The sequence below is a fragment of the Schistocerca gregaria genome, chromosome 8 (assembly GCF_023897955.1).
Source record: "Schistocerca gregaria isolate iqSchGreg1 chromosome 8, iqSchGreg1.2, whole genome shotgun sequence".
NCBI lineage: Eukaryota > Metazoa > Arthropoda > Insecta > Orthoptera > Acrididae > Schistocerca > Schistocerca gregaria.
Window position 1 is genome coordinate 412,169,151 of NC_064927.1, and position 10,671 is coordinate 412,179,821.

At 40.2% G+C, this 10,671-nt stretch overlaps 1 non-coding gene across 1 annotated transcript; it reads left to right on the plus strand.

Moving 5' to 3' along the window:
- Window positions 1-9,569: 9,569 nt before the first annotated feature.
- Trnav-aac (transfer RNA valine (anticodon AAC)) lies at window positions 9,570-9,642 on the plus strand. The gene has a single exon. It is a non-coding gene; the product is annotated as a tRNA-Val (tRNA).
- Window positions 9,643-10,671: the final 1,029 nt, after the last annotated feature.

The window sequence follows — 10,671 nt, forward strand, 5'->3', positions numbered from 1 at the left end:
GCCCTTGTAACTATTAATGACGTTGAATCGCGTCTTGTGCATAAATATCGAGTAGTATTTGGTTAGTGGTGGTGTGTGTGTGTGTGTGTGTATGCGAAACGTGTATTTCCTTAACAACGTCACATATATTGGTATCATAATCACAAGAATCGGCTTACATTGTATAAGATTTTTACGGTATTGCGTGAAGCTGAAATTTTTAAGGCTGTAATTCCTCGTTGCGACTGGGTCATCAAAGTCATGAATATAAATGTCTTGTAGAGTGACGTGGTGACGCACCTACCTCAGGTGTAGTAGATCGTAAAATCGAAGCTCACCCACTGCACCGAATTGTTTTGTTTGTAAATCTGTACAACTGAGTTTAAGCAATATTTTTATTCAATTAATTAGTTCCAATGCCATTTATTTATGACTAATTCTTTTCCACATCATATCTCTTCATCGTATTGACTTCATTATTTGCTCTTATTTTTGTACTTATCATACTGTTTTCGTCTTGAATCTGCCTCTGTCGCCTATAACCTGCAGCCAGGAGCCAACCAGAACTGCTCATCGGTTGGTAACGCGATAGCTCGCGTAACCAGAGTGAGGATAGTTTCAGGTAATCAACGATAAAAAGAAATTGCTATTTGCTTTTTTTAGTGCTGAAACAGATTTTTTTTCCTGTCTTGAGTTTGCTCATAAAGGTTAGTTTTAATCGCCGTGAACAAAGCGATCGAGATTTTAGTTTTGCTGCATGATTATTGATAACTGTTTTCCCGGATGTACTGTACATCATGAGGTTGTGGTTAGCTTAGAACATGAGCTTACGTTCAGGGCTACAGAATGTGTTGCCTGCCACAGTTCATTCACTGGTCACTTTAAATTGGCAGTTGATAGAGCTTCTCGCATTTGCGACGTACCTCGCGGCGGCCATACACATTAGCAGCAATTGTGAGGTGCCCCACCATGTCTGTGTGTCACACATAACCTAGCGGTAGCTGGGAGCAAATGTGGCAACAATGTAGTGGCAACTGACAGACTTAAACTCTCAAGTAATTTTAATCGGACCATAGTGTGCCTATATTGCGAATGGTGAATGGCGAAATGATGCTTGCTACCTCCATATATGACAGGTCAATAGTTTTAGTACGTTTATGTAATGGATTTTTTTAAATTACAGCTACCAGTCACAAACTTTGTCAACTATTGTATTACTTATTTATTTAGTGACATGTTTCGAGGTAAACCTCATCTTCAGGCTAAATGGCATTTCAAAAACAACTTTAAAATAAGACCATACTAATGTTACATAGTCTTTTCGTAAATGCTGTGGTCATCCTGTTGAAGAAGAGAAAACTTAGTAAGTGGTGCTGTCACTTTGGAAGCTGGACTGATGTTTGCACGAAAATGTTTTGTAACGGTGACTCACTTTTTTTCTTCTGGCGTGGCATTCTCTTAGTGATGCGCTGGGGTGCCTCCATTTCCGTGCCTGTCCTGATCACTGTTCACAAATTGTCACTAGCATAGCAGTAACTTGGAAACACGATCACAAACAACTCTGTAGTGCAGTGGACAAGATGGCGGTCGAAATACAGCTGGTTTCGATTTGATTATCGATTTGTCGCTCTGTGAGATGTCGGATGTTTACCTGTCGTCTGTACGTCTTGTAATCGTATTACAGATGTAGGTTGACGAAATACATTACAAATCGAGCACCTCTTACAATATGATTGAACACATCATGATATAAAAACCTTATTTTACATGTTTCCAGGCTATTGCTGTGTCACAAACATAGCAGTCACTTGGAAACACGATCACAAACAGTTCTGTAGAGCAGTGGACAAGATGGCACTCGAAATACGGCTGGTTTCGATTTGACTATCGATTTGTCGATCTATGTGGTGTCAGTTGTTTACATGTCTTCGGCTCGTCTTGTTATCGTATTACAGATGTAGGTTGACGAAATACATTACAAATTGAGCACCCCTTACAAGATTGTTGAACACATCATGATAAAAATCAATTTATTTTAAACGTTTCTAAGCTATTGGTTTGGCAAGGGTCAAACGACTGGCATGATATCTATCTTTTGTTCTAGGAGTACTGTAGTGAAGTTGGAAAAGATATGTGAATTTTGGAAGAATGTCATTTCATTCAGGATCTCGTTATTCCCCATGTGGCCATGTATGAATATTTCCATTTCTTCCTAGATGCTCTTTTCTAAGTTATGTAGTACTTTGAGATCGTTGTATATTGTAACACTGTGTCCTATTTCATTTATATATTTTGCTATAGGTGATTCATTCGGTTTCCCAAGTCTGAAACAGTCTGTGTTCTTTAAAGCGGGTTTTAAAATTTCTTCCCGTTTGGCCAATGTAATGTTTGTTGCAATGGCTGAAAATAATTTTATAAATTTCTGCTTTGTTAAGTTTCTCTGTGGTATGTGAGATGTCATGTATCAGTTTCTTTTTTAAGTTGTTGTTGGTGGCAGAGGTGACGCTGATGACTGTTTTTGTAAACAGCTTGGATATTTTGTCTGATATGACACCTAAATATGGTAATGTTATGTACATGAGTTTTTGGATGTTGTGTAAGGAAACTGTGTCACATTGTTTGTTGTTATTTTTAATTTAGCGTTGTGATAGTGTGTCTATTTGTTGTTCATGATGGCCATTATTACGTGCAATGTATCTCATAATTGATAGCATTGAATAGGAATTTCAGTGCTCTGTTTAAGGAGGATCTGAAAGCAGCTTGTTTATGTGAATTGAGATGTGTGGGAGATTTATTAATGACTGTCTCCGTGTATATTGGTTTTCTGTATACATTGATATTTAAGGTTTTGTCTGTGTTACTTATTGTCATGTCTAGAAAATTAATTTTGTTATCTTTCTCATGTTGTACTGTGAACTGGATGTTGTTGTGAAAATTACTGAATCTGTTTACTAGAGTTTCTATTTCTTCATCAGTTCCATTGCATACAATGAATATGTCATCAACATATCTTCAGTAGTGTACTATTTTCTGGATTATTATGTCTTTGTTGCTGCAAAGTTTACTTTCAAGGTGGCTGATGAAAATTACTGCAATGATTCCACTTACAGAACTTCCCATTGGTAGGGCTACATCTTGTTTGTACATTTTGCCATTAAATGTGAAATAATTGTGTGAAAAAACAAGCTCTAGCAATTCTATTAATTCAACTACTTCAGCTGTGGACATAGCCTGACCTTCTAATAAATTATTTTTGACTATATCTATGGATTCTTTGATGGGTATGTTGCTGTATAAGTTCACTATGTCAAGGGAGATAAGCTTTGCCGCCAAGTGACCCTGGCGACCTGGCTGACCTTGGGGACTCATGAAACATGGCACCAGTGCCGTTTCGTTTCGAGTCCCCAAAGTCAGCCGGGTCGCCAGGGTCACATGGTAGCTGTCAATGTGACGCCGAGATAATGGTCCGTTTAGGACCCTATCTGGGCAAGCACCCACGCCAGAAAAAGTTTGGCACGTGTGCAATTTTTAGTATCAGCGCCATTTGCGCCATTAGTTATTCGTTATCATTTTTTGCGCTATGTTTGCATAACATGATGATGGTATATAAGGCCTGGGTTTGGAAGAGGTATCAGCGTCATCTTCTTCATCGTCGTCTTATGCATCACCTGTGCCAGTACCCATGCCCGTAAGTACACCTCAGAATAATGGTGTCTTCATTAGTAGATTTGTCCCGAGATGTAATTGTAGGGAACCTCCGTAATGCATTAGATGCATTGACTTTACCTCTACCAGTAGTATTGAAGAAAGATATTCTTTTTAATTTCCGACGTGAGAAGATTAATTATGTATTAGGACGGTTCAGGTTAGACAACTCTTTTATATATACTCAATCTAGTAATGTGCCTATGATAGACGAAATTTTACGAACCGCGGCATATTGTGGTAAAACGTTTCGTTCAGAGATGTACAAATCGTAAGATATGTCATTTAAAAATGTGTAAATTAAATGACGGTATATTTCCCCATAATGAGTTCAAAATTAATTTTCGGTTTTTTTGAATTGTATGTGGCCTTTAGTCCAGTAGCTGGTGACGATGCTGCCATGTTCAAAATATGTGAACGATGTTTGGATAAATGTATTGCATTACAATTTGATGAAAGTTTTACAACAGTGCTAAGTGTTTTTCAGGAAAGGTTAATTTTAAAATCAAGCATACACCAGTTGGGATACTTCGAAACCCTTGTGCGCTGGAACTGAGAAATTGGTGCAGATTTTGTGCGAACACACCGTTATTCCGTAGAGTGCTATGTGGTGGGTTTATTGGCGGTGCTAGTGATTCAGAAGATGATGATGATGACCTTGTTGTAAATCTGTTTGCAGATTGGTAACCATAGACGTGATCCTGGAGATGATGACCCTAACATGGACGTTTCTGGAGCCGCATACAACAACTCCAACTGTGAAGGCTGCGCTGTTTCTGACGAGCAATTTACAATCGAAGCTGGAGGACGTCGATGGAGTTTTCGGGACATTCTTATCACAGATCCTGAGTTGTTTAAATCAATACGAAAACGTTTCGCAAAACTGTTTGTTTGGTTTGAGTTCCTTCTGCGAATATGTGAAGTCAGTCAAAGGTGGTACTTCACAGATGTCATTGTCACCCGATCACAGAAAGAAGTTGGCACAATCTGCAGAAGACTTGATTGCGTTGCACAAAGACACCCTGGTGATATTATCAAGTATCGACAACATGGGGAGCACATCCACGTCATCTACGACTGCATATACTCATCCCGACGATCTCGATGCCGGCTCAGATTTGATCTAGTTATTTCCCCCTGCCTCAAGAAGTCTCAAAGACGAACGAGGGCCAGCGCAGTCATGTCTGACATCGACTGGCTCAATGTTCTGTTATACTTCTTTGTGTCGAAGGGGCCAGGCAGGGGAAAAGTATGGTTTAGAGGAGCTGATCGGCGACTTCCTGGTGTCTCTGAAATTATACAATGGCAAAATAGCGTCGCAGGATCCCTCGCAATATTGGAAGGGCAAGGAGGTGGACATGCTTCTGAATGTGAACAAGAGCACAAAAATAATGCAGTTAGTAAACACCCTCATTCGCGAAGGCAACGAATTCCTACAGGGAAGGGGTGCGATCCTTCAATCGCAGCGTATTAGATACTTTCCCTACTAACGTTGTATAATTGTATTCCTCCAGAGAATATAACAAATGTTATTCCAATATAATATTAATACTTTGACTTGCTTGGTAGCTATTTTTCACTGAAAACGAGATTTTCAATTTATATTGTTTTTGTAGAACTGCATGCAACTTACACATAACTTTGTGGCCTGAATGATTTATAGCGTTCGCAATTGGTCTGACAGGGATATTAGGTTTATGGATCTTAGGCAGGGCTCTTAACTTTGGGGCTGTTGGGTTAATAATAGTTAATCTCTGTGTTTCATTCCTTGTTAATAAGAAGCATCTTTTATTTAACTGTTTCTTTAGTTTACTATTAAATTTCTGTGTGGGGTTGTGAGAGATTCCTTGTATATGGTTATTCTGAAAGAACTCAAGTGTTTTATTTATATATTAATGTTTGTCTATGATAACTACTGTATCGCCTTTGTCAGATTTTACTGCAAGTGCATTGCCCTCAGCGAGCTTATTGTTCATGTTTTTAAGTAACTGGTTATCTTCCTTAGCTTCTTTTAGTAGATTATTGTTAAGGTGTTTCTCTATTAATTTGCTAGTTTTATGTCCTATTACTGTTTGTTCATTTTCGTTTAGTTTGGCTATATATGCTGCCATTTTGACTGAGCAAATGATGTCTTTAATGTTCCTGCTGATTGAGTTAAGGTTTTGGGTTATGTTTAAGGCCTTTGTTTAGTAGAGAGAGTTCGCTATTGTTAAAATGAATGTTTGTGGAATTGACTACTCTGGGGGAAAATTTGTGGGAAATCTGAGGTAAGTGAGGTAAGTGTTTCATTGTCTGAGTTGACCTAGTTTCTTCATATGTGTTGCCGTAATTCTGTTGTAATTTTCGTTTAGAGCTTCATTTATGACATCTTGGAAGAAAGGTACTTGAGATGGATAGGTGAGTAGTAGTACTTCTAAGTGCAGTTTATATTCTAACATATTTAAGTGTTTTCTCTTTTTGTACTGTTGTTTCACCTCAGTTTTCAACCATATTTTTTCAACTTTCTTTTGAGCCAATTTGGCAGAGAAAGAAATGTTGTTGGTTTTTGGTCACATCCTCTTTCAAGCAGACTTCGTTAAACATTATGTTTAGGTTATGTATTTTCATTTCAATGTTTTTGTATACCTGAAATACTCGAATAGCTTGTTGGTATAAAAGAATTTGAAGCCATTTTGACTATTGTTTGACCGTGACTGTCTCAAGAAATATGTGAACGTTTTTTTTAAAAAATTACCGCTACCAGTCATAAACTTTGTCAACTATTGTATTACTTATTTATTCAGCGACAGCGCCCCTTACTAAGTTTTCTCTTTCTCCGCACTATGTAACATCAGTGTGGCCGCATTTTAAAGTTGTTTTTGTAAGGCCATTTAGCCTGAAGATGAGGTTTACCTCGAAACATATCCCTAAATAAATAAGTAATACAATAGTTGACAAAGTTTGTGACTGGCAGCGGTAGTTAAAAAAAAAAAAAACTTTATATATTTCTTGAGACCTTCACGGTCGAAAAATAATCAAAACGGCTTCAAATTCTTTTAGTTCGTCTAATTCTAAACATTCATGTCACACAGATGCATCACTGTACACCTCGTTAATAGAGGTTATTGTATCAAACAATCTTCGTGATAACTCTGTCAGTAGGAAGAACATTGAAATTACAGGAATGAAACGTCCCAGTTTATGAAAACCACCATCACATTGCACATTATGTCAGCACCCTTGTAAAGATACGTGTCATATGTTGAACGTGTATCAAAGGCAGGCAACTATGAAAATCTAACGTCGGGGATGTGCTAGATTCTAAAAGTCACTAACACAGGGTGTCTCATAATGGTTGGTTGGGTGAAGAGACCAAACTGCGAGGTCATCGGTCTCAGCGGATTACGGAAGGACGGGGAAGGAAGTCGGCCGTGCCCTTTCGAAGGAACCATCCCGGCATTTGCCTGGAGAGATTTACGGAAATCACGGAAAACCTAAATCAGGATGGCCGGACGCGGGATTGAACCGTCGTCCTCCAGAATGCGAGTCCAGTGTGCTAACCACTGCGCCACCTTTCTCGGTGTCTCATAATGCCTTAAACGCATACACCTGGAAGTAAAAAAGTCATAGTAAACATCGACTCTAAATGCGTACCTTAAGAGCTTTGAGCACTTCATCTTCGATAATGTGAAAAAACTTTTTACTGAAGAAGTGCTCAGAACGATTTAGGTATGCACTTTAGAGACCAATGTTAACTGAACGCTTTTTTCTCTCTTGGTCCATACTCCCCTCTCTCAAAATATGGAAAGAAAAGAGCTTGCAGTAAAACAGATAGATTTCACAGAATCGGAGATGAGGAAGTGCTCATAGCTCTTAGGATAAGCGTTTTATAGCGCATGTTCACAGAGACTTTTTGCTTCTAGTATCAGCTACTTTCAACTGCATGCATTCACGCCATTAATTATGATACACCCTCTATATACATATTTATTTATTCGTTCATTTATTTTTGTCCGTCTGGGACTAGAAGAGTAAGATTCGAGGTAAACGTCTCGCTTCTGCTGACGATATGGCAGTAATTTCTAAGGAAAAAACAGATGGAAAAGGTAACAGAAACATATCACAAACCCGCAGCTAAAACCGGAGTGCGAATATCGCGTGAGAAAACGGAATACATTGAGCAAAGGCACAACAGAGAAAAATATATACATATACCACACGAAAACACCGAAATAGTTGACAAATTTAAGTATTTGGGAGAATGGATACAATCAAACTGATTAGTTAACACCGCGGGCAAAGAAAAACTAAAAGAGATGTAATGGGCATAGCAACTGACCTAGAACTGACGTAATAAAAGATTATTACCATTTCAGGCAAAAATTAAATACTACGCAACAGTAATTAAACCGAAACCACCACACGGATTTGAATGCCTTGCACTGAATGAAAGAGATGAACGAGAACTGGAGAAGAAAGAAAAAAATACTCAGAAAAATTTTAGGACCACAGAAGATCAAACATAACTGGACGAAGAGGAGATATGAAGTGCAACTTCCTGGCAGATTAAAACTGTGTGCCGGACCGAGACTCGAACTCGGGACCTTTGCCTTTCGCAGGCAAGTGCTCTACCAACTGAGCTACCCAAGCATGACTTACGCCACCTCCACATAGCTTTATTTCAGCCAGTACCTCGTCTCCCACTTTCCAAACTTTACAGAAGCTCTCCTGCGAACCTTGCAGAACTAGCACTCCTGAAAGAAAGGAATATCAGAGACATGACTTAGCCACAGCCTGGTGGATGTTTCGAGAATGAGATTTTCACTCTGCAACGGAGTGTGCGCTGATATGAAACTTCCTGGCAGATTAAAACTGTGTGGCGGACCGAGACTCCCATTCCGGGAACATCCCCCAGGCTGTGGCTAAGCCATGTCTCCGATATTCCTTTCTTTCAGGAGTGTTAGTTCTGCAAGGTTCACAGGAGAGCTTCTGTAAAGTTTGGAAAGTGGGAGACTAGGTACTGGCAGAAGTAAAGCTGTGAGGAGGGGGCGTGAATCATGCTTGGGTAGGTGAGCTGGTAGAGCACTTGCCCGCGACTTCGAGTCTCAGTTCGGCACACAGTTTTAATCTGCCAGGAAGTTTCATATCAGCGCACACTGCGCTGCAGAGTGAAAACTCATTCAGGAGATATGAAGATTTGTACGTAGTGGTAGGAACGAGGAGATCCACATAACGGTAAGAAAGAGGAGATCGAAGTTTTACGGTCTTATTCACAGAAAGAATGGCCAGAAGCTAACCAAGAAAATTTTGGATTTCATTTCCGTAATCAAAACTCTCCATGGGAGGGCTTGAATAGACAAGTAAGCATTTGAGTAGACATAACCACACGGAAGAGGTCACACAGGACAGATAAATAATTGTTAAGAAAAAATACTGCAAAAAGATAATAAATGGATTGTACGATACGTCTTAGTTCCTAGAATTGGCCGAAAAATGGATCAAGCTGTTCTGAGCACTATGGGACTTCGAACCTGCGAACGTAGAAATCGTACAGTTCCAGACCGTAGCGCCTAGAGCCACTCGGCCACCCCAGCCAGCAGAATTGAACAAATTCCAACCTGCGAAGTGATTGCTTTTCGTGACATCATTTGCAATAGCGACTGCGCGAATTGACGGTACCTCGTACGGAAAGAAAGAGTAGCTGATGCTACTGAGGGCTCGGCCGCGAGCATTTCCAACGACTTCTTGGGCTCTTATTCGTGATGGCATTCAGACAGGCAAGGGTGCTGTCGATTGTTGCATACGAATGCGAAATAGCTGCATTGTGCGTTTCCGCAAAGTGATTTTTGCGCCAAGATTGCTATCGTCCTACAAGTTGTGTCAGATGTGCTGCACAGAGCGTAGCAGTTTCCGTGGTGCAGCGGCTATCACGTCTGCCTAACATGCAGAAAGTCCCCGGTTCGATTCCGGGCGGAAACACTTTTTCGTTACACTCAACAAGACATTTGCTACAATCTCTACTGTGGTCATTTCAATCAGTTTCAAACGTCCCACCACCAGGGTGCAGAACCTAGAACTTCTTAAACCTGTCCACACACAGCAACCGTCACATGTGACGGAGCATGTGAAGGTTGCTGTGTGTGGACGGGTTACTCCGGTAACCGAAACTGCAGATCTGAAGATGCTTCTGGAGGAACCGAAACCGGTCATGTGAATAAACATTTTTGCAATCGAGACGGATTATAAGTAACACATAACAATTCTGGGTAATACATGTGACCGCGCAATTTTAATGGAGTTAAAGGTATTGAACTAATGTATCTACAGCGTGCTCAGATGGTTTCAAGCGATGACTTTGTATACACACTAGTTCAAGTTCTTTTATCCCACTAAAATTTGAAAGCTTGACATACTTTTATCTTAGTACCTTATGATCGCATAGCAGCCGAAAACCGGTTTGTAAAATGATATGTATTACAGCATATTACACCAGCGTCGCACTTTTTTTTTCTTTCGTTAAGATATAAAACATTCTACCAAGAACTGGTGGAACAGTCAGTTACTCCGTTGTCATACTGCAGAAACGGCTATTTTTATATCTCGTGATTTTTGTCCCGTTAAGAAACCACTGTGCAGCATTGGTCGATCCAGATTTAGGATGGGGGTGGGGTTAGTGGAAAGAGTAATTAGCTGGGGTGAAAAATAAGATAATCAGTACGGAGTAAAGCCATTCCCATGCACATACCCGAAATTTCTTTACAAATGCGCAGGCCGATAAAGTTCCCCTGAGGCGAGTTCTTAATCTACGGGGCGATAAGATGGCGCCCGCGACATTTTGAGGCTGCGGACACAGGTTTGTGCTGGGGCACGGTTGCTGCTGCTGTTGCTATTACTGCTGACCCGCGACACGAAACGAGCGATGGATCGATGATTGCTTGGCGAGATTAAAACTCGCATAGAGCGCGCGCCCGGCTGCGCTTCCAATCCCTCGAAATCCCGATGCGCCGG